At 51.9% G+C, this 22,944-nt stretch overlaps 4 non-coding genes across 4 annotated transcripts; all 4 read right to left on the reverse strand.

Annotated features, from left to right (window-relative positions):
* Positions 1-13,682: 13,682 nt before the first annotated feature.
* TRNAL-CAG (transfer RNA leucine (anticodon CAG)) lies at positions 13,683-13,765 on the reverse strand. The gene has a single exon. It is a non-coding gene; the product is annotated as a tRNA-Leu (tRNA).
* A 974-nt stretch (positions 13,766-14,739) lies between these two features.
* TRNAG-UCC (transfer RNA glycine (anticodon UCC)) lies at positions 14,740-14,811 on the reverse strand. The gene has a single exon. It is a non-coding gene; the product is annotated as a tRNA-Gly (tRNA).
* Positions 14,812-18,346: 3,535 nt separating this feature from the next.
* On the reverse strand, positions 18,347-18,418 carry TRNAM-CAU (transfer RNA methionine (anticodon CAU)). Its single transcript has one exon. It is a non-coding gene; the product is annotated as a tRNA-Met (tRNA).
* A 2,699-nt stretch (positions 18,419-21,117) lies between these two features.
* TRNAS-AGA (transfer RNA serine (anticodon AGA)) lies at positions 21,118-21,199 on the reverse strand. The gene has a single exon. It is a non-coding gene; the product is annotated as a tRNA-Ser (tRNA).
* Positions 21,200-22,944: the final 1,745 nt, after the last annotated feature.

Consider the following 22,944-nt stretch of genomic DNA (forward strand, 5'->3'; position numbering starts at 1 on the left):
TTACAATAGAAAAAATCAGTTTTGTACTTACAAGTGAAAATTGTAACTATAGGGAATTGCGTTAGGTACAATGAATCATGATAGGTATAACCACAGAAACCTCGTATATTTTCTATCGAATTTTGTGTTTAAGAACTAACATTATGATTGAAACAATAGGCAGAAGTGTAGCCAGGGGACTAGCTAATAGAGGTAATTACGAAAGTGTAGTCAAGTGATTAACTAGTATTTTCTCATAAGTTTTGCAGTTCTTTGCTCTTATGACTAGATGTTCCTGTACGCTAGATGAGAACAATGCTGACATTGACCACATGTGTCTGAAATTGCGTTACGCTTCAAGATCAAAGAACAAGGACCAGAACAAGGACTTCAAGGGGAGCCAACAGAATCTCAAATGGGTCGGTGGTCGTGAAAGCAGCCCTTCGATTCAAATGAACTCGTCATTGCGCGTGATCGGATGTAGGCAGTACTATGATAATCACTAATAATAATTTTTATGCGTATGTATATTAATCTGATTAATATGTAATTAGTTACTCCATATAACCCATTTGTGCTGAAGCTGTGGCATGCACGCTAGGTGGAATTATCCCCCGTGCATCCAGCGCAGCAATAAACAAAGTGCCTGCTTCTTAACATCACATTGGTGTTAAGGAGTTTTATTCCAGATTTCGGTAACAGTTTTTGGTGACCCAGATGGGAGCTTGTGAGTGAGACTGGACAAGGTCAAGTGTTGATCGAAATCCGGCTGGCACCGAGGAATTCTTGGGGAGAACCATCGCCCTCGACTCACAAAGCTCCTCGCAACGTTCCCTGGAAAAAGGGTGAGGCACTTCTTTGGAATTCGTTTGGAATGCCTGCCTGTAAGGCACAGCAAAAGCTTTGCAGGGTTGGGGCTCGGAGGGTACCCGTTTGCACTGGAAGCCTAGGCGTCTGCCCGAAAGTCACAAGCAAAAGCTATTGCTGGGTTGGACTTTGTGTATTTGGGACAATTGTCATTTGGTATTTGTTTGGTATTTGACATTTGGTATTTAAAATCTGACATTTGGTATTTGATAGCTGATGTCTGGTATTTGACATTTGGTATTTAGTATCTGATATTTGATGTAAGTATAATGGCATTAGCAAAATTGTTTAAGAGTGCAGGAAATATAAGTGCTGCTGAAAAGATACCAAAAACATCACCATTGGAATGTTTATTGGCACATTGGGGTGAATTCCATGATGATTTACGTAAAAGTCAGATAATTGAATACTGTAATCATTGGTGGCCTTTGTAAGTTTTGGCAGATGAGGAAAAATGGCCAACGAACGGAACTTTGAGTTATAATACTTTATTGCAGTTACTGTTGTTTTGTAGGAGAGAGGGTAAATGGAGTGAAGCGCCATATGTCGATTTGTTCTTTTATCTGAGGCAGAGAGCGGATTGGCAAAAAGAATGTAAAGTTAATTAGTCGAGATAATCTGGTGATGGCACTGACTTCAGAAAATAAGAAAACTAAGAGTTGTTGTTCGGCTTGTGATATTGGAAAGAGGTGCATTAGATGTACGGTACCGAGAGAGGATGGAACGGAGTTAGAACTGGAGATAGCCCCGCCGAGGGAGGAACAAGATTCCTCTCCTTCACATGCACGGGAAAGGAGTATTGAATCAGGAAGAATAATGGAGCTGGATAGCAGTAGAATGGGGGAGGGGGGGATGAAACACCAGAAGAAGTAATTCATACCCCAGTGTCTCGGAGAACTAGACAGCAATCTCAATTGTTAGCCCCCTTGAGACAGGGAGTGGGACAACATGGGCCAGTGTCTGTAAAAGTCCCATTCTCTATCACGGATTTGATGGCATGGAAACAGGCAGCAGGGGTGTATGGAGAAGATCCAGAGAGGGTGGGAAGAGTCGTAGAAACACTTACTAGAACTCAGGACCCCAACTGGAATGATTTACAGGTAATATTCGATAGTTTATTGGAGAGTACTGAAAAACAGATGGTATTAAAAACTGGAAAAGCACAAGCAGAGGCAGCATATATGAATGAAACGCTCTCTGGAACTTTGGAAGAGAGTTTTCCTTCAGGAGATCCCCAACGGCATCTGAATGACCCTGTACACAGGAGAAGGTTAACTCGATACCAAAAATGGGTATTGTATGGAGTAAAGCATGCAATGCCAAAAGCTTTGAATTGGTCTAAGTTATATGAGATAAAGCAAGACAAAACTGAATCTCCCTCTGTGTTTTTGGAACAACTGAAGGAAACTGCTAGAAAATACACTGATTTAAAATTGGAAACAGAGGCAGAACAACAACGGTTGGCTTTGATTTTTATGGGACAGTCAGTGCCTGTTAGAAGGTGAAAGATCCAAAAATTGGAGGGAGAGGACTCAAGAAATTTAAATAAAATGTTAGAAACGGCATGGAAAGTTTATAATAATCAAGAGAAGGAAAAAAAGAAAAGAAAAGGAAAGAAAAGGAAAGGAAAGGAAAGGGAAAGAAAAGAAAAGAAAAGAAAAGAAAAGAAAAGAAAAGAAAAGAAAAGAAAAGAAAAGAAAAGAAAAGAAAAGAAAAGAAAAGGAAAGGAAAGAAAAGAAAAGAAAAGAAAAGAAAAAAGAAAAGAAAAGAAAAGAAAAGAAAAGAAAAGAAAAAAGGAAAGGAAAGGAAAGAAAAGAAAAGAAAAGAAAAGAAAAGAAAAGAAAAGAAAAGAAAAGAAAAGAAAAGAAAAGAAAAGAAAAGAAAAAAAAGAAAAGAAAAGAAAAGGAAAAGAAAAGAAAAGGAAAGAAAAGAAAAGAAAAGAAAAGAAAAGAAAAAAGAAAAGAAAAGAAAAGAAAAGAAAAGAAAAGAAAAGAAAAGAAAAGAAAAGAAAAGAAAAGAGGAAAGGAAAGAAAAGAAAAGGAAAGAAAAGAAAAGAAAAGAAAAGAAAAGAAAAGAAAAGAAAAGAAAAGAAAAGAAAAGAAAAGAAAAGAAAAGAAAAGAAAAGAAAAGATTAGAGACAGTAGATTAATAGCTGTTTTAACAGGGAATGCAGCAAGAGGAAGAGGACGAGCTAGAGGAAGAGGAGGTTTTAGAAATTGTGGTGACTGGCAACCAAATGCACCTCTAGGGATGAATCAGTGTGCATACTGCAGGGAGGATGGACATTGGAAAAAGGATTGCCCTAAACTGAAAACAAGTCAGCAAGAAGCTGCAAAAATGATGTCTCTGGATGAATGAAGGGGACTGGAGGGGAACCCAGCTGTGCCTCTGCTTACAATTAAGCTGGGAAATGGTAAAGTAGAATTTTCAGTAGATACGGGAGCAGTATCTTCTGTTTTGAACACTTATAAAGGGCAATTGGGAAATAAAGCAGCTAACATAATTGGAGCCACTGGGAAACAGGAAAATAGACCATTCCTTCAACCCCGAGATTTAAAATTTGGAAATAAGGCAATTACACCTGAATTTTTGTATGTGCCAGAATGTCCGACACCCTTGTTGGGTTGAGATCTGTTATCCAAATTAAATGCACGGGTAGTTTTTGAGGGAGGAGACATTCTTTTAAAAATACCAGAATCAAAGCCAGGAGAAATATTGATGATACAGGAGAAGGTCAAAATTCAGGAGATGCCACAGGAAGTTGATGCTGCTGTGATACCTATAGTTTGGAACACAGAGATACCTGGAAAATCTAAGACGGCAGGCACATCCTGTAAAGGTGGAATTGAAGGAAAATGTGAAGCCAGTAAGACTAAAACAATATCCAATTAAGCCTGAGGCTAGATTGGGAATCAAGAAATTAATTGATAAATTTGTGGACTAGGGAATTTTGGAGGAGCGTGAATCTGAATATAATACTCCAATCTTACCGGTGAAAAAACCGTCAGGAGAATATAGACTAGTTCAAGGTTTAAAGGCTATAAATCAGATAATGAAAGACATACATCCTGTGGTGGCCAATCCACATACGCTCTTAACAGCCTTAAGAGAGAGTAATCAGTGGTTTACAGTGCTTGATTTGAAAGATGCTTTCTTTTGTATACCCCTGGAAGAAGAAAGTCAAAAATTGTTTGCTTTCGAGTGGGAAAATCCACAAACAGGATGAAAACCACAATTGACATGGACGAGGTTGCCGCAAGGATTCAAGAATAGTCCAACAATTTTTGGAAGCCAATTAGCAAAAGAACTTGAGATGTGGAAACACGATGGTCCCAAACCTGGACATTTACTCCTACAGTACGTAGAAGACATACCGATAGCGACAGAAGAAAGACCAGCATGTATAAAGGTAACAACTGATCTTTTAAACTTTTGGGGGCTGAGCGGATACAAAGTCTCTAGGACTAAGGCCCAGATAGGAAAACAGACTGTGATATACGTGGGTTTTGAAATCTCACAAGGGCAAAGACAGTTGGGAACAGACCACAAAGAAGCAATTTGCAGTATCCCGGAGCTGAGAAATACCCATGAATTGAGAACCTTTTGGGGAATGGCTGGGTGGTGTCAGCTATGGATAATGAACTATGGTCTGTTAGCTAAACCATTATATGAAGCTCTTAAAGGTCCACCATTTGAATGGGGTCCAGATCAGCGGAGAGCTTTCCAGAATTTAAAATTGGCTCTGATGACAGCACCAGCTTTGGGACTTCCGGATTTGACCAAACACTTCCAGTTATTTGTACACAAGTGTAAGAGACTGTGTCGGTTGTTTGTCTCAACGTTGCTGGAACATCAAACCACCAACTGACACCACTGCCATAGCAACAGAGTGACAGTCGGGACCGCAAGACCAGAGGTTTCCTGTCTTCTTAGGAGCCTGAAGTGGAACTAATTCTAAGAAACTTTAACCTAACCCATGCACATGCGCCCAGACCCGGGGTCTGGAAGAAAGACCACCTAAGAATCCTTGAGACCCCCCAGTGACGGTATTGGGCATGCACACCACCGCCGGGTGGTAGGTGTGGTTAAGCAGAACAGCTCTTGGAATATGCTAAGCGATTCTTAGAAGAAAAATGAATATACAACGAGGCAACCCAAGAAAAGAGCAGAAACGACTGACATTGGACGGAACATTCTCCCACCGGACTTGAAGACCAATCGGGCTGTCGGGACACCGCAGATCCGTGGTGGTAGCTATTGCAACTAACTCTTTCTTTCTTTTCTTTCTCTCTCTCTCTCTTTCCTTTGTGTTTGCAAACCTGTCGTTAGGCAAATAAAGTTACTTGGTGCTTGACCCTGTTTTGAGTCTTAATTCTGTTCCCGAGAATACGAGCAAAACCTCGCCCCGGTCTCTGACCGGCGTGCGACAGCGAGAAACAACATATTGCACTGGGAGTGCTGACCCAGAAGATGGGGAGCTCGAAACGACCGGTTGGATATTTCTGCAAACGACTGGACTTTGTAAGTAAGGGCTGGCCTGCTTGTCTGAGAGCTGTTGCAGCCACTGTGATGATAATACAGGAGGCTCGAAAATTGACTTTGGGAAGAATGATGGTGGTATATGTGCCACATATGGTGATATCAGTGTTGGAGCAAAAGGGGGGCCATTGGCTATCCCCGAGCAGAATGATGAAGTACCAGGTAATTTTAATGGAACAAGATGATGTGATTTTGAAAACCACTAACTTAATTAATCCTGCAGTTTTTCTGAGTTGTGTACAGGAAGGAGGACAACTGGAACATGATTGCCTGACTACCATTGAATACGTATACTCCAGTCGAGAGGATTTGAAAGATGTACCTATAGACAATCTGGGCTGGGAATTGTACCCAGCTGGCAGCGGCTTCATCAAAAATGGAATCCGTTACGCAGGATATGCGTAACAGTATTACTCTTTTAGTAATACTGTTTTAGTAACAGATATCAGTAACAACTGAAAAATCAGTTTCCCTTTCATGGCAGTTACTGGAAACCCCTTCCAGGCAGAAGGGCTGGAAAGAGGAGGGAAAGTCTGTCCCAGCACAGCTTTCACTGTAAATCCCAGAGGGAGCCTTCACTCCTAATCCTGGTATCGACTTCAAGTCCATCTCCAGACCTCACCCCATAACCCTAGGATCTGCTCACCAGTGCAGGCCCCCTCACTACACTCTCCTGGTGGCCCACTTGTGGAGTGCAAGGTACAGCTGGAGCTGAACTTGGCTAGGGACATGAAAAATAACAAGAAGGGTTTCTTCAGGTACATAAGACAACAAAGGAAGATGAAAGAAACTGTACACCTCCCATGATGAGCAGAATGGGAGACCTGGCTACAACCGACATGGAGAAGGCTGAGGTACTCAACAACTTTTTTGCCTCGGTCTTCACCAGCAAGTGTTCTAGCCATGCCACCCAATTCACAGATCCAAAGGCAGGGACTGGGAGAATGAAGTACCACCCACCATAAGAGAAGATCAGGTTTGAGACCACCTAAGGATGTGCACAAGTCCACAGGACCCGGTGAGATGCATCCGAGGGTCCTGAAGCAACTAGCAGATGAAGTTGCTAAGCCACTCTCCATCAAATTTGAAAAGTCGCGGCAGACTGGTGAAGTTCCCAGTGACTGGAAAAGGGGAAACATTTTTAAAAGGGGAAAAAAGGAAGACCTGTGGATTGGCAGGCGAGTCACTCTCACCCCTGTGCCCAGCAAGACCATGGAGCAGCTCCTCCTGGAAACTACGCTAAGGCACATGGAAAAGAGAGAGGTGATTGACGGCAGCCAACATGGCTTCACTAAGGGTAAATCATGCCTGACAAACTTAGTGTCCCTCTACGATGAGGTTACAACATTGGTAGATAAGGGAAGAGCGACTGACGTCATCTCCTTGTGCAAAGCGTTTGGTACTGTCCTGCACAACATCCTTGTCTCTAAAATGGAGAGACATGGATTTGGCAGGTGGACCACTTGGTGGATAAGGATTGGCTGGATGGTCGCACTCAAAGAGCTGCGGTCAACAGATGGATGTCCTGGTGGAGACCAGTGACGAGTGGTGTCCCTCACAGGTCTGTACTGGGACCAGTATTATTTAACATCTGTGCCCAGGACATGGACAGTCGGATTGAGCACACGCTCAGCAAGTTTGTGGATGACACCAAGCTGGGTGATGTGGTCGATACTCTAGAGAGAAGGAATGACATTCAGAGGGACCTTGACAGGCTAGAGACATGGGCCCATGCAAACCTCAAGAAGTTCAAAAGGGCCAAGTGCAAGGTCCTGCAGCTGTGCTGGGGCAATCCCAAACATGGATACAGGCTGGGCAATGAGTGGATTGAGGGCAGCCCTGTGGAGAAGGACTTGGGGCTATTGGTGGATGAATATGAGCCAGCAATGCACACTTGCAGCCCAGAAAAGCATTTGTATCCTGGGCTGCATCAAAAGCAATGTGGCTAGCAGGTCGAGGGAGGTGATTTTCCCCCCCTACTCCACAGTACCTGGAGCACTGTGTTCAGCTCTACGGCCCAAAGCATTAGAAAGACATGGACCTGCTCGAGCGGTTCCAGAGGAAGGCCACAAAGGTGATCGGGGGGCTGGAGCACGTCTCCTATGAGGAGAGTCTGAGAGCATTGGGGTTGATTAGCCTAGAGAAGAGAAGGCTCCTGAGAGACCTTCAGGAAAGGTGGGAGGGACTCTTGGTCAGGGAGTGCAGTGATAGGACGAGGTGTGATGGTTTAAAGTGGAAGAGGGTAGATTTAGATTAGGTATTAGGAAGAAATTATTTCCTGTGAGGCTGGTGAGACACTGGAACAGGTCATCCAGAGAAGTTGTGGATGCCCCATCCCTGAAGTGTTCAAGGCCAGGTTGGAGTGCCTGATCTAGTGGAACATAATCTAGTGCAAGGTATCCCTGCCCATGGCAGGTGGAGTTCCAACACCATGATCTTTAAGTTCCATTCCACATAAAACGACTCTATGATTCATTCTATGACTCTAGGTGGTATGAAGTGGGAGCAAAACATTTCAGGTGAAAGAGGCAAGGGCTTAATCACCAGAGAAGCCTCAGCAAGCTGCAACTACTAGGTGTTGAGATGCTTCATGAGCAAGGAATGTTTGTGGCCCCCCCAGGGCTCTGGGACACAGCATAAAAGCCTGCGCTGCTCCAGGCTCTGCATCCTCCTCTCTTGCCTCCCTTTCCTCGAGGAGCAAGGTAAGCCTGAGTCCGCTCCATCTCTCTCTCTGAGCTGAACTGCTGTCTTGGTGGCTACTGAGGCTGATACTTGGGCTGCCTCAGCTTTGCCCTGCCATACAACTGTTGAAGGGCTGCAATCTCTTTGCCTTTTGGGGGAGGTGGCTGGGGAGAGCTGGGAAGAGGAGGGCTCTTTCAAGCAGAAGGGGATCCATGGGGCTCAGCTGCAGGGGGGTCTGCCCACCAGAACGTGCACCTGCAGGAGGCCGTCTCTAACCAAATGGCCAAGGGCGTCCAGTGCCATCTTCAAAGCAACAATGGAGATGGGGTATGATCAGTCTTTCCACAGGCGCTTTAAAGCCACTGCGCTGGGGCCTATTCCAAAAGTGGGTCAGCCTTCCTGTGCCGTGCAACTCGGAGGGCACAATGAGGGCCATGGCAAATGTCGGCACACTGGGTGTTTTGAAAACAAAGAGTGTCCACGGAGAGAGCTGAGGAAAAGACAGACAGACTGATATTGAGGTTCATGCTCCCTGCCTGCTCTGTGTTTCAGCTTTGCCTCCCTCGCCGAGAGATGTCTTGCTTCAGACCCTGTCTCCCAACGCCCTGCGGCGCCTCTGGCCCAACCCCACTTGCAAGCAGCTGCAGTGAGCCCTGTGTCGCCCGCTGCGCTGACTCAACGGTGGCCATCCAGGCCTCCCCGGTGGTGGTGACCCTGCCGGGCCCCATCCTCACCTCTTTCCCTCAGAGCACAGCCGTGGGATCCTCGCTGTCAGCTGCTGTTGGGAGCTCCCTCAGCGCCGGGGGGGTTCCCATCTCTTCTGGGGGCTCCCTCGGTCTGGGGGGGTCAGGGCTGTGTCTGCCTCCCACCCGCTGCGGTCTGAACTGCTGAAGCCAGCAGATCATCCCCTTTGGAGCACCAAGGAAGACAGGGATCCTGCAGCAGCAGGAGCGTAGCCACGGCTTGCAGGTGGGCTGAGTGTCCTCATCCCACCGCGCAGAAGGGACCTGTGCCTGCTGCTCCTCGCTGCACTGCAGGCCTCGCCGTGTCTCCTCTGGCTCTGCTTTGCTCTGAGCTCCTCGGGAAAGGGCTCATTCTCTTCTGCTTTGCTGAACCTCCTGCTGACGGAGGGAGCGTGCCGGAGTTAGGGCCTGCTCTTGGTGGGCTGGCATTGCCACCGGCTGGATCGAAATGGGGAAAGGCAAGCGCTTTGCCTGGAGCTTGTCCTTGGGCTATGGGCCATTCTCTGTGCCTCCCTGAACCCAGCAGACGTGTTTCTCGGTCTCTGTTCCGTGCCACTGCATTTCCTCCTTCTCATTAAAGACTTTGTGCAGCACAGCTGGAGTCTCGTGGTGGTTTGTTCTCCTCCCCGCTCAGTTCGCCAACATAGCTGCAAGGTTGTCGTGGGTTAAGCCCAGCTGGCAACTAAGCACCACACGGCTGCTTGCTGTCCAAAGAATATATAAAGCATGTGACGCACAGTGCAATTGCTCACCGCACAGAACCTGATGCTCAGCCCATTTCTGAGCTGTGATCCCTTCACCCCTCCAGCGCCAGCTCCCCCAGTTATATACTGAGCATGACATCATACGGTATCAAATACCCTCTTGGCTAGTTTGGGTGAGCTGTCCTGTCTGGGCCTCCTCCAGCTCCTTGTGAAAGTAAACTCTATCCCAGCCGACCCCAGGATAAAGGCTCTCTCCCACGACCGTGAGTCTGTCCCCATGCACGGGGCACTGCCAGTTGTGGGTGGAGCTCCCTGAACTGATACCAGAGCACCACAAATAAACAAGCAGGCAAGAGAAAGACAGAAAAGCCTCAGAGAAATGGATGGCACCAGAAGCAATGGACAGGGGTGGCAATACAAGTACTGCCACACACAGTGGTAATGAAAGACGGGAAACGGTTGCCCAGGGAGTGTTGTAGCATCTCCATCTTTGGAGGTGTCCCACATCCAAGCAGACAAGGCCCTGAATAGCCTCCTCCACTTGAGGCTGCTTTGAGCCAGGCTTGGAGTGCATGCTCTCCACCTCAGGTGTTGTGTGATTCTCTGAGCCCCTGCTGGATGCCCTCATCCAGGAGCAGCCCTCAAGACCAAGGGAGCAGAGAGGGGGCGAGGTCCAGCGCTCAGGAAAGCTGCAGAGGTTTGGTGGGCACAGGGCAGCAGAAGGGGCACTGGTGTCAGTCCCAGGGCTGGGAGCACAGGAAAGGAAGGAAGACGAGAGTGCATTAAACCATTGCCCTGACAGCAAGGCAAGGCTGCTAATCATAGAATCATTTATGTTTGAAGAGACCTTCAAGATCATCGAGTCCAACCATCACTCATGCCCACTAAATCATGTTATGGAGTACCCCGTCCGCTCGCTTTTTGAATACCTTCAGGGATGGTGACTCAACCACTTCCCTGACCAGCCTATTCCAATGTGTGACAACCCTCTTAGTAATGAATTTTTTCCTAATATCTAACCTAAATCTCCCTTGCCTCAAAACTTGAGGCCCTTTCCTCTCGTCCTATCTCCAGCCACCTGACAGAAGAGAGCAGCACCCACCTCACTACAACCCCCCTTCAGGTAGTTGAAGAGAGCTAAATGTGTAAGCATGCTGAGGAAAGCCCTGAGGGAGCCAAAAGCTCAAGGTCCCACTGAGATTTGAACTCAGATTGCTGGATTCAGAGTGCTCACCATTACACCATGGGACCCCCTGGACAGGTGTGGTCCTTCCCCTGTGGCCACCCTTGCCGAGCCACGTGCTCCTGGCTGAGCCTGGCAGTCTCTCCATCTCCCAGTCTTTCCTTGCGGTCTCTGCTGCTGCCTCCCTTCACCCCCATGTTGGACAGCCTCCCAGTCTGCCTCTGTAAGTTATTGCCTGTCCTGTTCTCACCTTGTACCTCATGCTAAGCAGCCGTTAACCACATATCCTTACTCTTGGTTGCGGTCCTAGCCAAGCTCCTGACCTTGCCAAAGGAGGCGACCAAGACAGAGGGCAGGGGATGAGGTTCAGCAGAGAGAAGAGCTGGCAGGAGGACCCAAGGCAGCTTGTTATGGGTTGCACAAGCTGGACTGCCTTCCTCTGCTGGCACAGTCCTGGCTGACTTCAGACCCTGGTCCTCTTTTGCAGGACACGCTATCCCCTTCTGCCCCAAAGCAGCCCTTTCCCTCAGAATGAGGTTTTTCTCTCCTGAGGCTGCTCCAGACAGGTCCAGACTTAGGTGAATTCAACTATTAGCTCAAGGCAGCTCTCCCACATGCCCTGGGTCCACCTGGCCAAGGGTCCATGCACACAGTGGGGAGAAGCTGCACTGGAGCTATCCTCCTTGCACCAGGGTTTGAGTCTGTGTGTTGAGAGCAGGGCCCTTCCTCCTAGCAGTCAGACAGGAGGAAACACATGCGGGGACACTCTACTAGATCTCAGACTTAGCCCAGGACACTGAGGACGCAACCGCCTGGTACCTTTGGACTGCCCAAAGCACTGGGCTTGCAGCTGGCACTTCTGAACCCACAGGACAGACCAGGCTGCCGTGCCCAAGCCTAAGATTTCAAATGGCGAGTTACATTCAGAGAGGGTGTGAGAAAAACCTAGTCGCTGGAGAAGGGTTAAAATTCCAGAGAGTCACAAATCTGAAAGCATGTCGCGGAGAAGCAGCATTGCTGAGGGCTTTCCTCATCCATCCCTGGGACCTGCAGGACCGAGCAGGGTGGGAGGAGTGCCTGGGAGCAGCAAGAGCAGGGCCCAGTCTCTGAAGGTCTTGCAAAGAGGTGGAGGGACCCCCCACTCCAGGGGCTGGAGCACGGGGAAAGGGACGGCCCTTTCCCATGCGGATGCTGTGCCGCTGCAGGAGGAGGGATGTCCCTTCTGGGGCTGAGACAGCGTTTCTCCAAGCAATGGAGGGTCTTCCTGGGGCTCTGCTAGTCTCACCCAGCACTCGGGGAGAAAGGGTTCTGGGCCAGTGGGTTGTGTGGGCCAGTGCCCACAAGGCAGCTTCCTTGCTCGGGGCATTTTGTCCTTGGTTTCCTTCCTGGCAGCACTGCCTGCTGGGGCTGCCATGGTCCCCAGACTGTTTGCTTCCCCAAGGTCACGGCAAATGTTCCGTCCACTGTAGCCTCCGATGCTGCTCCTCCCTGCAGGACACTGCGGGGAGGACACTTTCTGCCCCCCTTACAGGCTTCAATGGGCAGCCAGAGATCTCCCAGAGCTCCCCAGCTCCTGGGAGCTGCAGCTCAGGCCAGGCTGGCTCACGCAGGAGGCCAAGCCACTCCTGTGTCCTGCACTCCCAAGAAATTTCTGGCCCAGGGCAGGCCTTGGCAAGCCAGTGAGCGACCTTAATATAGCAGAAGCCCCCTCACCGTCTATTCTCCAGGCTGAACAATCCCAGCTCCTTCAGCATCTCCCTCAATCCCGACATGCTCCGGCATGCTCTGATACCACCCTGTGCATGTCCCCTCTTCCTCTTCCTCTTCCTGTGTGCACAGGACGACCTCTTCTGTGGCTCGTACTTCCTGACTGCGGTCCTTCTGAAAAATGCCACCAGTGCTCGTGCAACCTGTGGTGGGATTGCGTGAGGATGCCTCTGTCCTGTCAGCAGTGTTGGAGAGAGCCTGCCATGCCCCTGTTGGCCTCTTACTGGTGGGCCTTTAATCCCACCTGTCCCTCTTCCCACTGGTGCTGTCCGTGTTTGCTGGTGAGGAACCGCCAGCTCAGGGAAGCTTTCTGGGTTGAAATCCTGCTGGTCAATGCCACATCCTGGATTGCCACCTACAGAGTGTGCCACTGGGCCTGAAAGAGGGAAGGACGCATTGCAGGGGCTCTCCAGCTTTGGGAGCAGAGGGCAGAGGAGCTCCCTGACGACTAAGGAGAGGGAAAAGTTGCCCCATCTCCAAAACGGGGGAAGAAGGACTATCTGGGGAACCAAGGAAAGCTGATGATAAACTGGAGCAAGTTCCGCGGAGGATCCCTAGGATAGTCAGGGGGTGGAGGGGCCTTGTAAGGAGAGGCTGAGGACCCAAGGCTTGCTCAGCTGGGAGATGAAAATGCTTAGCGGGGATCTAATAGGAGCCTCCTGGTGCCTACTCCAGGAGGCTACTGCGATGGCTGGAGGATGAGCGCCACGGTCAGAAGTTGAGCAGGCAGTTTGTGACTGGCTACACAAACACAAATGGTCACCCGGAGGGTGCCTAAGCATGGGAACAGGGGTCCAGAGAGGCTGTGAAACGTCTGTCGTCAAGGTATTTTATGACCCGAAAGGACACAGCACTGATCAGCTGGTGGGAGCCTGCCTGAAGCAGGAGGATGCACTCTCTGACTCCCTGAAATGCCCTCCAACCAGAAGGGTTGTTGGAGGGGAAAGCGGAAGCAGGGAGAGAGGATTTTGTGGGTGAATGTTTGCAGAATGCCCAAAGGTCCACATTCTAGGCGAGAGGCATGCAGAACGCACGTTTTGTAGGGGAGAGTGGAAAAAGGAAAGGAACGGCATAGGGACTCTCTAGCAGCATTTCTCTGCTAAGCCACTGGCAGTGGTGGCGGTTAGGGTACGCAGCAAGACCTAACCCACAGAATGAATGCCTAGAGGAGCAAGGCCATCGCCTTGGGGGGGAAGGAAAGCAAGACAAAGACAAGCCTGTCAGGAGTGGGACTCGAACCCACGTCTCCCAGGGAGACTGCAACCTGAATGCAGCGCCTTAGACCACTCGGCCATCCTGACCCACCACTTCAGTGAGCCTTGCCTCTGCCACTCTACCCCCTCGCAGCTGCCGGAGCCAGCCCACCTCAGCCAGCCTCCTCCTGGCACTGCTGCAGGGGGAGCTGTATCCTGGGAGCACCCTTGCCTTGCTCCCACCAAGGGCGGCTGACAGGCGACTGCAGCACCTACACGCACTACAGGACTGCACAGTAGCCAGCACAGGGGCATCTCCTTGCAAAGGCCAAGGCACTCCTTCACGGGAGCAACCAAAGGAACCATCACAAATTACTTCTCTGCACATGCCAACACCATGCCCAGGGGCTCCGGGCACACATCTACCTTTCCCATGACTTCCTCCATTCCTCCAGGGCCGCAGGAGATGGCACGCTAAGCGTTTGGCCCACAATCCTGCCTCGTGGACTGTGCCTGGGGCAGCAAGGGTGCTTCCTTCTTCCCTCCTCGGAGCTGGGAAGGCTGGGCAAGGAGGGCTGTGCCACACCAACCTCTGGGTCAGTGCTGTGCCGATCTCAAGGAGCCAGTCTGTGGGAAAGGGGCTGGACACTCATGGTGAAAGCACAGAGGATGTGCCAAGTGCAGAGCAACGACTGAGCTCCCGTTCCTCTGGGGAAGAGGCTCACTTATTGCGCATGGTGCAGAGGAAGGAGGGCACAGATCTCTCGGGGACTTGTTGCTTCATGGAAGGAGGTAGTAGACTGTAAGGAGGTAGTAGACTGTAAGGCATCTCAGGGGGTCACTAGTCCAAATGCCTGCCTAAAGCAGGGCTAGCCCCAAAGCTAGAGCAGGTGGCACAGTGCCTGAGCCCCACTGAAACTTGAGTGTGATACCCAGGCATGGAGAATGCCAAGGTTCTCCGGGCACCTGCTGCAGTGCTTCAACACTGCCTGAGAATCTCAGAATGGTGCAAAGCAGCCGCTGCAGCCTGCTGTTGCTAAATGGGGAAGGCACTGTGGAGCCAGGCAGAAGAAAAGTTGGTCTGCGTTGGCCAGGAATCGAATCCAGGTCAACTGCTTGGAAGGCAGCTATGCTCACCACTATACCACCAACGCTCCTGCATGCACTGCTGCCTCCTGCTCCTCCAGCCCAGAGCCTGGCCTCCCTCCTGCTCCTCCACGTCCCATTCCTGACTGCCTCCTGCTCTGCCAGGTCACCAACTGCCCTCTTGCCTGCTCCTCCGCTTCACAGACTATCCCGCCTCCTCCTTCCAGCCCCCTGCACACATACACACGACCTCAACCGGCTGGCACGTGGGTGTGCTTCTCTGCCTGTGAGCTGCTGGCTGCTGGTAATGGTCACGCTCCCCATCTGCATTCATATGTGGGCCAGCTGCGCACGTACTATGCAGGTGCATGTGCGTTTGTGTGCACGTACCTGTGGTGCTTTAAGCACAGACAAACGCCCACCCAGCTGCTCATTACTTTCCCCACCCGCAGGGCCATGCAGAGCACTGAAAACACAATGAGAAATCTCATGGCTCAAGATAAACACACGGACAGGGCTTAGCAAAAACTCTTGTGGGAAAATCAGGCTTGACTTGGGCAAAATCAATTCTTGGACACTTAAACCAGATGCAAGTAGTGAGAAACACAAAGACAAACAGAAAACACCGCCTTTCCTCTCCCCTGTGCCGGGACAACTTCAGTGCTTCACACCAGACTCCTTTACCTGTCCAAGCAGGATGTGTCTCTGCTCTTACACACTCTTTTTTTTCCTCCCACCTCTCTCCGCCCGGCGTTTTCTGCCCTTTCGGGAATTTGTTTTCACAGAGGGGCCACCAATGTTGACGACGGCTCAGCTGTCTTGTGCGGTGGGTCCACTGCGGAGCTGGAACTGGCTGTGTCTGACACAGGGCAGCCCGTTATCTCTTCCCACAGAGGCCATTCTGCAGCACCCCCTGACCCCTCCACTACCAAAACCTTGCCATGGCTAGCCAATACAGTGCCCATGGGGAATACCAGAGGGCATAACGCTGAGGTAGCGCGGTCGGAGGCTGCCCCGGTCAGAGTCTGCCCCAGTCGGAGTCACAGTCAGGCTGTCCTGGGCTAACGTGTGGTTGCATGATGTACCCTTTGGTTGAATTAAAAAGGCACAGCGACCAGCCTGGGTTTCTTCCTAGGCACTGGATACGTCCGTAGCTTGTAGACGTGTGTAGTAGCAGCTCAGCAATCAGCAAGTAAAAAGCAGGCAATGCTAGGGTAACAATTCTCTGTCTATATAATGTGCAAATAGGCCAGGTGGATCATTTCTAGCACAAGTTTCTTGGTCTATAGAACTTGGCCGGATATGAGCATCTGCCACATTCCATGCTGCGTGCCCGTAAGCAATTTGTGTTGCAGGACTCCGCGCATTACCTGTTCCTGGGCTAAAACCCGCCTTGTGCTGCCACTGGTTTTGGTGATGGATGATTGCTTTGGTGAATGCCCATGCCGGCACTGATGAACGATGAAGTACACATGACCAGGACGTACCTTCCCCGACATACATGGGGGGCACCATTTTCTTTCAGCTGCCATTTTCTTATTAAGCACCATAACCACCATGTTTTCCTACTGCTCTGTGATTGGCTGACAGCCATTTCCGGACCCCGTTGTACCCACCTGCTCTCAGGCAGACCTGTGATTGGCTGCCAGGACCAGCCAACCCTACCTGTGTACCCAGAAGCACGTCAGGCAAGGAAGCCCCCACTCGCTAAACAAAGGGAAGAGGCATCTTCTGACAGCGTCATTCCCTGTGGGCTCTCCTACCGCTTTGTGATTGCCGGACGGCCATTTTTGACACTGTCATGCCCACATGTTCTCAGATCTCCCTCTCAGGGACTGTCTGCTTCCTTTGGACCAAGAAGTGTGTGGATATAAAAAGATATACCATGCAGTGGTATCCACTCTGGAATGAAGACGAGCACTTAGCACAAGCGATATTCCTGTGGATGGCCCATTGCCTGCAGAGCCAGAGGCGACCTCACAGTCGACATGCAAGCAATCTTCTGGCTTCTGGCCAGTCAGGTACTCAGGTAGCAGGGAGCTCACCTGCAGATCCCCGTGCTATCTTTCTGCTGCCAGCTCGTGAAGCACTTCCAGGAAGAAAGACCCATAGAAGAGGCCACTCTCCATTATCTTTGAAAGGTCGCGACAACTGGGAGAGGTTCCTGAGTCCTGGAAGAAAGTCATTGTCACTCCTATCTTCCCCAAAGGCACAAAGGAGAATGGGGGCAATAGCAGGCTGGTCCGCCTCACCTCGATCCCTGGGAAGGGGAAGGAGCAACTCATCCTGGAAACCCTTTGCACACCCATGAAGAACAAGAATGCGATTGGTCTTGTTTTCATTTCGTTCTACTCCTAGCTCATTTCTGTCAGCCTGTGCTTTTCTGGTTTTGGGGGGGCTTGGGGGGGTGTTTGTGTGTGTGTTTGTGAGAGAGAGGGGTATTTGCTAGGAGATCTCAAGCTGCACTAGCCAGTGAGGAGAGTGGATTGGCATCAGGGACTGCCCAGGGTTGGAGCAGGACACTGGACAAACCAGGCCTGGGCTCCAGGCATGGATTCTGCACAGACCTGTGGTACAGTCTAGGGTTCAGAGCACCTGCTGATGTGCACATGGGAGTGAGGGGGTGGGTGTCCAGCACTGAATTCCAGTCCTGAGCAGCCAGAAGAGAGGGAAAGACTCGGGCTATGTGTGAGTTTTGTCTTGTAGTGAGCAAGAGAAGACAAAGAAAACACCGCCATGCCTCCCAATTTTTCCAGGCTCAGCTGCACTCCTTCACTGCAGACTACTCCAGCATGGGTTCTCCCCATGCTGCGCTTCTGAACAGGAAAATCTCTTTCAGCGTGAGCTCTTCCACAGGCTTCAGGCCCATCAGGGAAGTCTTCACTGGCGTGCCTTCTCCGCAGGTTGCAGTTCCTTCAGGAGTATCCACCTGCTCCAGCCAGCATGGGTGCCCTGGGTGCCACAAGCTTTGCAGATGGCTCAGTGTGGTGGAGGCCCCTGGAACCAGCTGTGTGTGTGGTGCAGGGCAGCCCCTTAGCTCTTCCCCACAGAGGCCACCCTGCAGCAGCCCCTCTCCCCACCACTGCCAACACCTAGCCACGTATGGCCAATACAGTGCCCATGGGGAATACCTACTCAGCCCTGCTCCTGGCTGGAGCTGCGAGTGAGCACGGCAGCAAACAGACTAGGATGGAGAACCCCCCCAGATGGTCAAGCTGATTGCATTGGTGTTTGCCAAAGTAGCAGCAGCCTTGTCCTCCTCCTCCCCACCTGCAGATTCCTGGAGGTCCCTGCTTGCGGCTGGGAAGTTGGGATTGAGCTGCCAGATGGGAAGGGAGAAACGCCTGTGTCCCCAAGCCACCCACTTCCTTGTGGGGGGAGCTCTGCCTGCTGCTCCACAGCCACCTGTCTGCCTTGGCGAGGGGCACTATGGGAGTGCTGGCTCCTAAGAAGGCAAAGGAGAAAGAAGGTGGCAGTGGCAGAGAGAAGGGCTGAGGGAACAGGAGGGCCGTGGCCATGGGTGCCCAGAGAGCTAGAGCAGTGCAGGTTAAAAGTTGCTGGGAGAGGCAGCAGCTGTCAGGAGGAGGGAAAAAAAGGGCCAGTTAGCAGAGGATGGTTTCGATCCATCGACCTCTGGGTTATGGGCCCAGCACGCTTCCGCTGCGCCACTCTGCTCCCCCCAGCACCTCTGCCGGCACCTCCCACGGCCCTGCCTGATGCTCCCTGGCACTGCCAGCCCTCATGCCTCCTTCCCTTCCTCTGTCCTGTGCCCTCACGCGGGCCAGGAAATGGGCTCTCTGGAAAGTTCACCTCCTTTGGGCCTGGGGTGGCAGCTCAAGGGCCTTGCCTTGCCCTTCTCCCCACATCTCCTGCCCATAACCCTGCATGGGGACTTTCTTCTTGGCCACCCAAGCTGGCTCTGCAGGCACTGGAGGAAACCCCGGAGCGAGGGGGCAGCCTTGTTGCTTTGCAGGGCAGAGGGGAGCTGCTCTCCAGCGAGCTCAGGACGACTGCCACCCTGCCCAGGAATCCAGCTCCCAGGGGGCTGTGGGACTGTGCCCAGCGTCAACGTCCGTTCTTTTTCCGGCCGAGGAGGGAGACAAGGACGCTTAGCATTACCAAGCGTAGAATTACCAAGGGAATTAATCCTCCTATTTAGGCTGGGCAGGTAGTGGTGGCCCAACCTAATGCATGGAGGACCCCGAGATAGAGGAAAGCAGGGTTGGCATACGTTTACAATACAGTTGTGTCGACCAATCAAATTACTCATGTTAAGGGGTGGGCTAATCAGTTACTATTGCTCCCAAGATCAGTATGTGCTTCTCCCGGGCAGGTGGTGTCGACAGATGCTCAGTGGGGTGTTAATCTTCATTGTTCTAAACCAATGTCCCTTGCAGGTGGAGGGGCTTTATACTCGATTTAGGTTGATTGCTGTTCTGGCCGTGGCTGTATACCCGGGTTTTTTTGAAAGACAAATCTCCCAATCTCCCATTGGTTTATCATCTGCATGGGGTGTTCTCAGCCAGTGAGAGCCAGTCTAGGTTGGGTCGTCAGGTGACGTTGATGCTGAGGTAAAAGCCCTTAGTCCTAGGCAGTGTTTGTTCTTCTAAGCAAGTTGTCTAGCAGTTGGCACCTTGCCTTTCACACCAGCGGCGAGGGCCTTGCCCTGCCAGTGCTGTGCTGTGCTCCCCCACAGCTCCTGGCTTGTCCTCCCTCCTGGCACAGGCCTGCCCTGGCTGCTCCCTGACAGCCGAGGGCTGCCCCCGCCACCGTGCAGGGTGCCGAAGAGCCAGAGAAACCCCTCCTCTCCGTGCCTGGTGCCATTCCTGTCCTGCCCAGCACTGCTGGGAGTGGAGGTGGTTCCCAGTCACCACAGGACAGGGCTGACCCACCCGCACTGGGTGGTGGCCAGGCTTAAATGCTGCCAGGTGTCCCAGGGAAGGCTCTGGGCAGGCTGAGCTGGTAAAGCCTCTTGGTGAGGGTGAGGGATGAGGTGGCAGTGCTGAGGCCTGCATTTTTGGGCTTGTGTTTGCTGGTGCCCCGTCCCATCCACAGGCCAGAGCATGCAGCGGAGACAAAAGCAGGATGGAGAGCGCTGGGATGTGGGTGCTGATGTGAGCATGGGGATCATGGCCCCAGCCTATCTGCTATTGCTCGGGGGAAAGTATTTCGCTGCAGATCAAGAGGTCCCTGGCTCTGCTCCAGGTGCCCTCTCCATTGCCCCTTTCCTTCTCCGTTCATACTGACTCTCTCTCTGAGCTTCTTTTTCCCTTGCAATGCTTCCCCCACCCTCAGTGGCATGGCTGCAGGGAAAGGACCATGCACCAGCAATGGGCTTGTCTCTCCTTCTCTTTGGCTGGTCGCTCACTGCACGTGTCCCTCAGGGTTTCCCTTTTCCTTAAGATGCTGAACCACCCAGGCAGGCTACCAACAGGTCCTCCTCCGCTGCTGCTCTGTTGGGAGCAGCTGGGTATGCGACTGAAAGAAGCCCTCTGGGAAGCCTCTGGCTCTTTTCTATCCTGCCCATCAGGGTCGGTGATGGCAGGGCATGGTCTCCTGAAGGCACAGGCACCACCATGGCCTCTTCTGCACTTCCATGTCTTTCCCATAAGAGGAGGAGACAGGAGAGCCCCACCCCTCATCACCTCATCCTTAAGCCAAATTTGGGAAAGGCCCCTGAGAAAGGTTGGCCATGTGTGCAAGGACTGGGGACGGGTCAGGCAGAATATCCCCAGGACCCCAGGCAAGGTCTTAGGTCTATGATGTGTCTTCAATTCATTGTTAGCAATGAGGTCAAAAGAAGGACCTCTTCTGTAGCTCATAGTTGGTGCTGGCCCCTTCTCTTCCCCCCACCCCCACCCCTTGCCTGCTGCTCCACACCAGTCTGCCTTTGTGAGACCTAAAGTGAGGGGCACTTTGTGAGTGCTGGCAAGACCTCAGATCCAGGAGGTGCCTCCCCTTCATCTTTAGCAATGAGGGCCATGCTGTGCAGGCTGTCTTTGGAGGTGAGCTGCTGTAGGTTCAGGCCTAGGGAGGACTGTGACAGCTGGTAGGGTTGTTCTGCATGAGGTCTGAGGTGAGATCAGGCTCTTAAGTTCTGCTCAAGAGCCAACAACGTTGGCCCTCTTGTCATGGCTGGTACTCGGCACTGGTCCATTCTCTTCCCCAACATGCCTACCTTGTCAACGGGAGCAGGATTTCCCTTTCATCCAGGAATTTGGGGGGGGGTGGGGGGGTGGGGGAGGGAGCGAGGACAAGTGCTGTAGGCAAGGGGCTTTCACTGTCTCCCTGGGCACCAGGCACAGTGTGCAGCTGAGTCCCACTGCTGGCTGCAGCGTGGTCAATTGCAGGGAGCCCAAAAGGGGACTGCGCCCCGTAGTTGGCAGGATTCGAACCTGCGCGGGGAAACCCCAATGGATTTCTAGTCCATCGCCTTCACCACTCGGCCACAACTACCTGCTCCAGCCCTCTCTGCCCTGCTGATCACGTGCCCTGTGCAATGACACCCGGCTCCCTGGGAGTTTCAGGGCTAGGCTCCACTCGAAGATTTGCAGTTGGGACCTGCACTGAGCATGACGGGCACCTGCTGCCAGCCTTGCAGAGGCCTTGAGAGGCGTAACCCCAGGGGCTACAGCTGAAGCTCCCAGCGCCTTGTCCTCAGCCGGGCACCTGGGATATCCTGCCACGGGAGGGGGGATGGTTTCACCCTCCAGCTGGTGTCTCTGCTGCTTCCAGGGAAGAAGAGAAGGCAGCTGTGTGGAGACAACCAGTGTGAGGTGAGATATTAGACCCCACTTTGCTTCTCAGATTTATCTGAGGGGGCCTCCAAGCCTGCTGTGAGCACTACGGTGGGGACACTGCTGCAGGGCAGGTGGTGATCTGCCGGCAGCACTTCCAGCCTCTTGGGGACGTAGGGCGGCGTCAGCCCTTCAACAAAGACCATGACCGCCGTGCAGGTTGTTGGCGTCTAGGGGCAATGGTTTGCGAGAGTGGGAGAGATCCATGGAAAAGGCGAGGTAGAGACTGGCTGAGCTAAAGCGTGGGCAGGCAAAGGGAGAATAAACGGGGGGTGTGGGTGACTTAGAGGGAGACTGGGGAGAGCTTGATTTGGTGGAATAGGTATGTGCAGAGCTTTTTTCCACCACTGCAAGCATTGTCCAGTTCCTGAGCAAGGACCAAAATATCAAACGATCCACAAAAGCGGTAATTTACACCACCAGATGAAAGCGGCTCCCCTTCTGTCTTGGCTCTGGAGCAGGAAAATGGCGTTAAGGAGGCAGTGTGGAGGGGGTGCACCTGGCAGTGTCTGACTGCATGCAGAACAAGGGTGGGAGGTGGTTGCAGTCGAGAGGCTGAGCATGAGGAGTGGCTTGAGGAAGTGTGTGTGCGGGGGGCTGGAGGGAGGAGGCCAGCCAGTCTGTGGAGTGGAGGAGCAGGAGGCTGGCCAGGCTCTGATCTGGAGGAGCAGGAGGCAGCACTGCCCACAGGTGCATTGCTGGAATATTAGTGAGCACAGCTGCTTTCCAAGCCGTTGACCCAGCTTTGATTCCTGGCCAAGGCAGAGAGACGTCTCTTCAGGCTGGCTCCAGGGTGGGTGCCTTACATCTTCTGCAGGCAGGCTCTTCTGCTCAGAAAATGCCCAGCTTTCCCCTGGGGTTTCAAGCCAGTCCCTTTACCTCCTTGCGGCCTTGAGACCGACTGAGGCCAGTGCTTTCTGCCTGTTGGGAGGGCTCCAGGCTGGGCTCCTCACTGTAGTGAGGTGGTACAGGAGCCAGGAGGGAGGCTTTTTTTGGCCTGGCACAGAACTGCACCTGCTGCTGCTCCTCCTGCTGCTGCTGCTGCTGCTGCTGCTGCTGGTTGCACCTGGCAAGAAAAGCATGCTGCCATGGCAGGGTACAGATGAAGATCAATAATGCTGTCCTGGTTTCAGCTGGGATAGAGTTAACTCTCTTCCTAGTAGCTGGTACGGTGCTATGTTCTGAGTTCAGTATGCAAAGAATGTTGATAACGCTGATGTTTTCAGTTGTTGCTAAGTAGTGTTTAGACCAAAGCCAAGGATTTTTCAGCTTCTCAAGCCCAGCCAGCGAGAAAGCTGGAGGGGCACAAGAAGCTGGCACAGGACACTGCCAGGGCAGCTGGCCCAAACTGGCCAACGGGGTATTCCATACCATGTGACGTCCCATCTAGTATAGGAACTGGGG

This window comes from Buteo buteo, chromosome 13 (assembly GCF_964188355.1).
Source record: "Buteo buteo chromosome 13, bButBut1.hap1.1, whole genome shotgun sequence".
Lineage (NCBI taxonomy): Eukaryota > Metazoa > Chordata > Aves > Accipitriformes > Accipitridae > Buteo > Buteo buteo.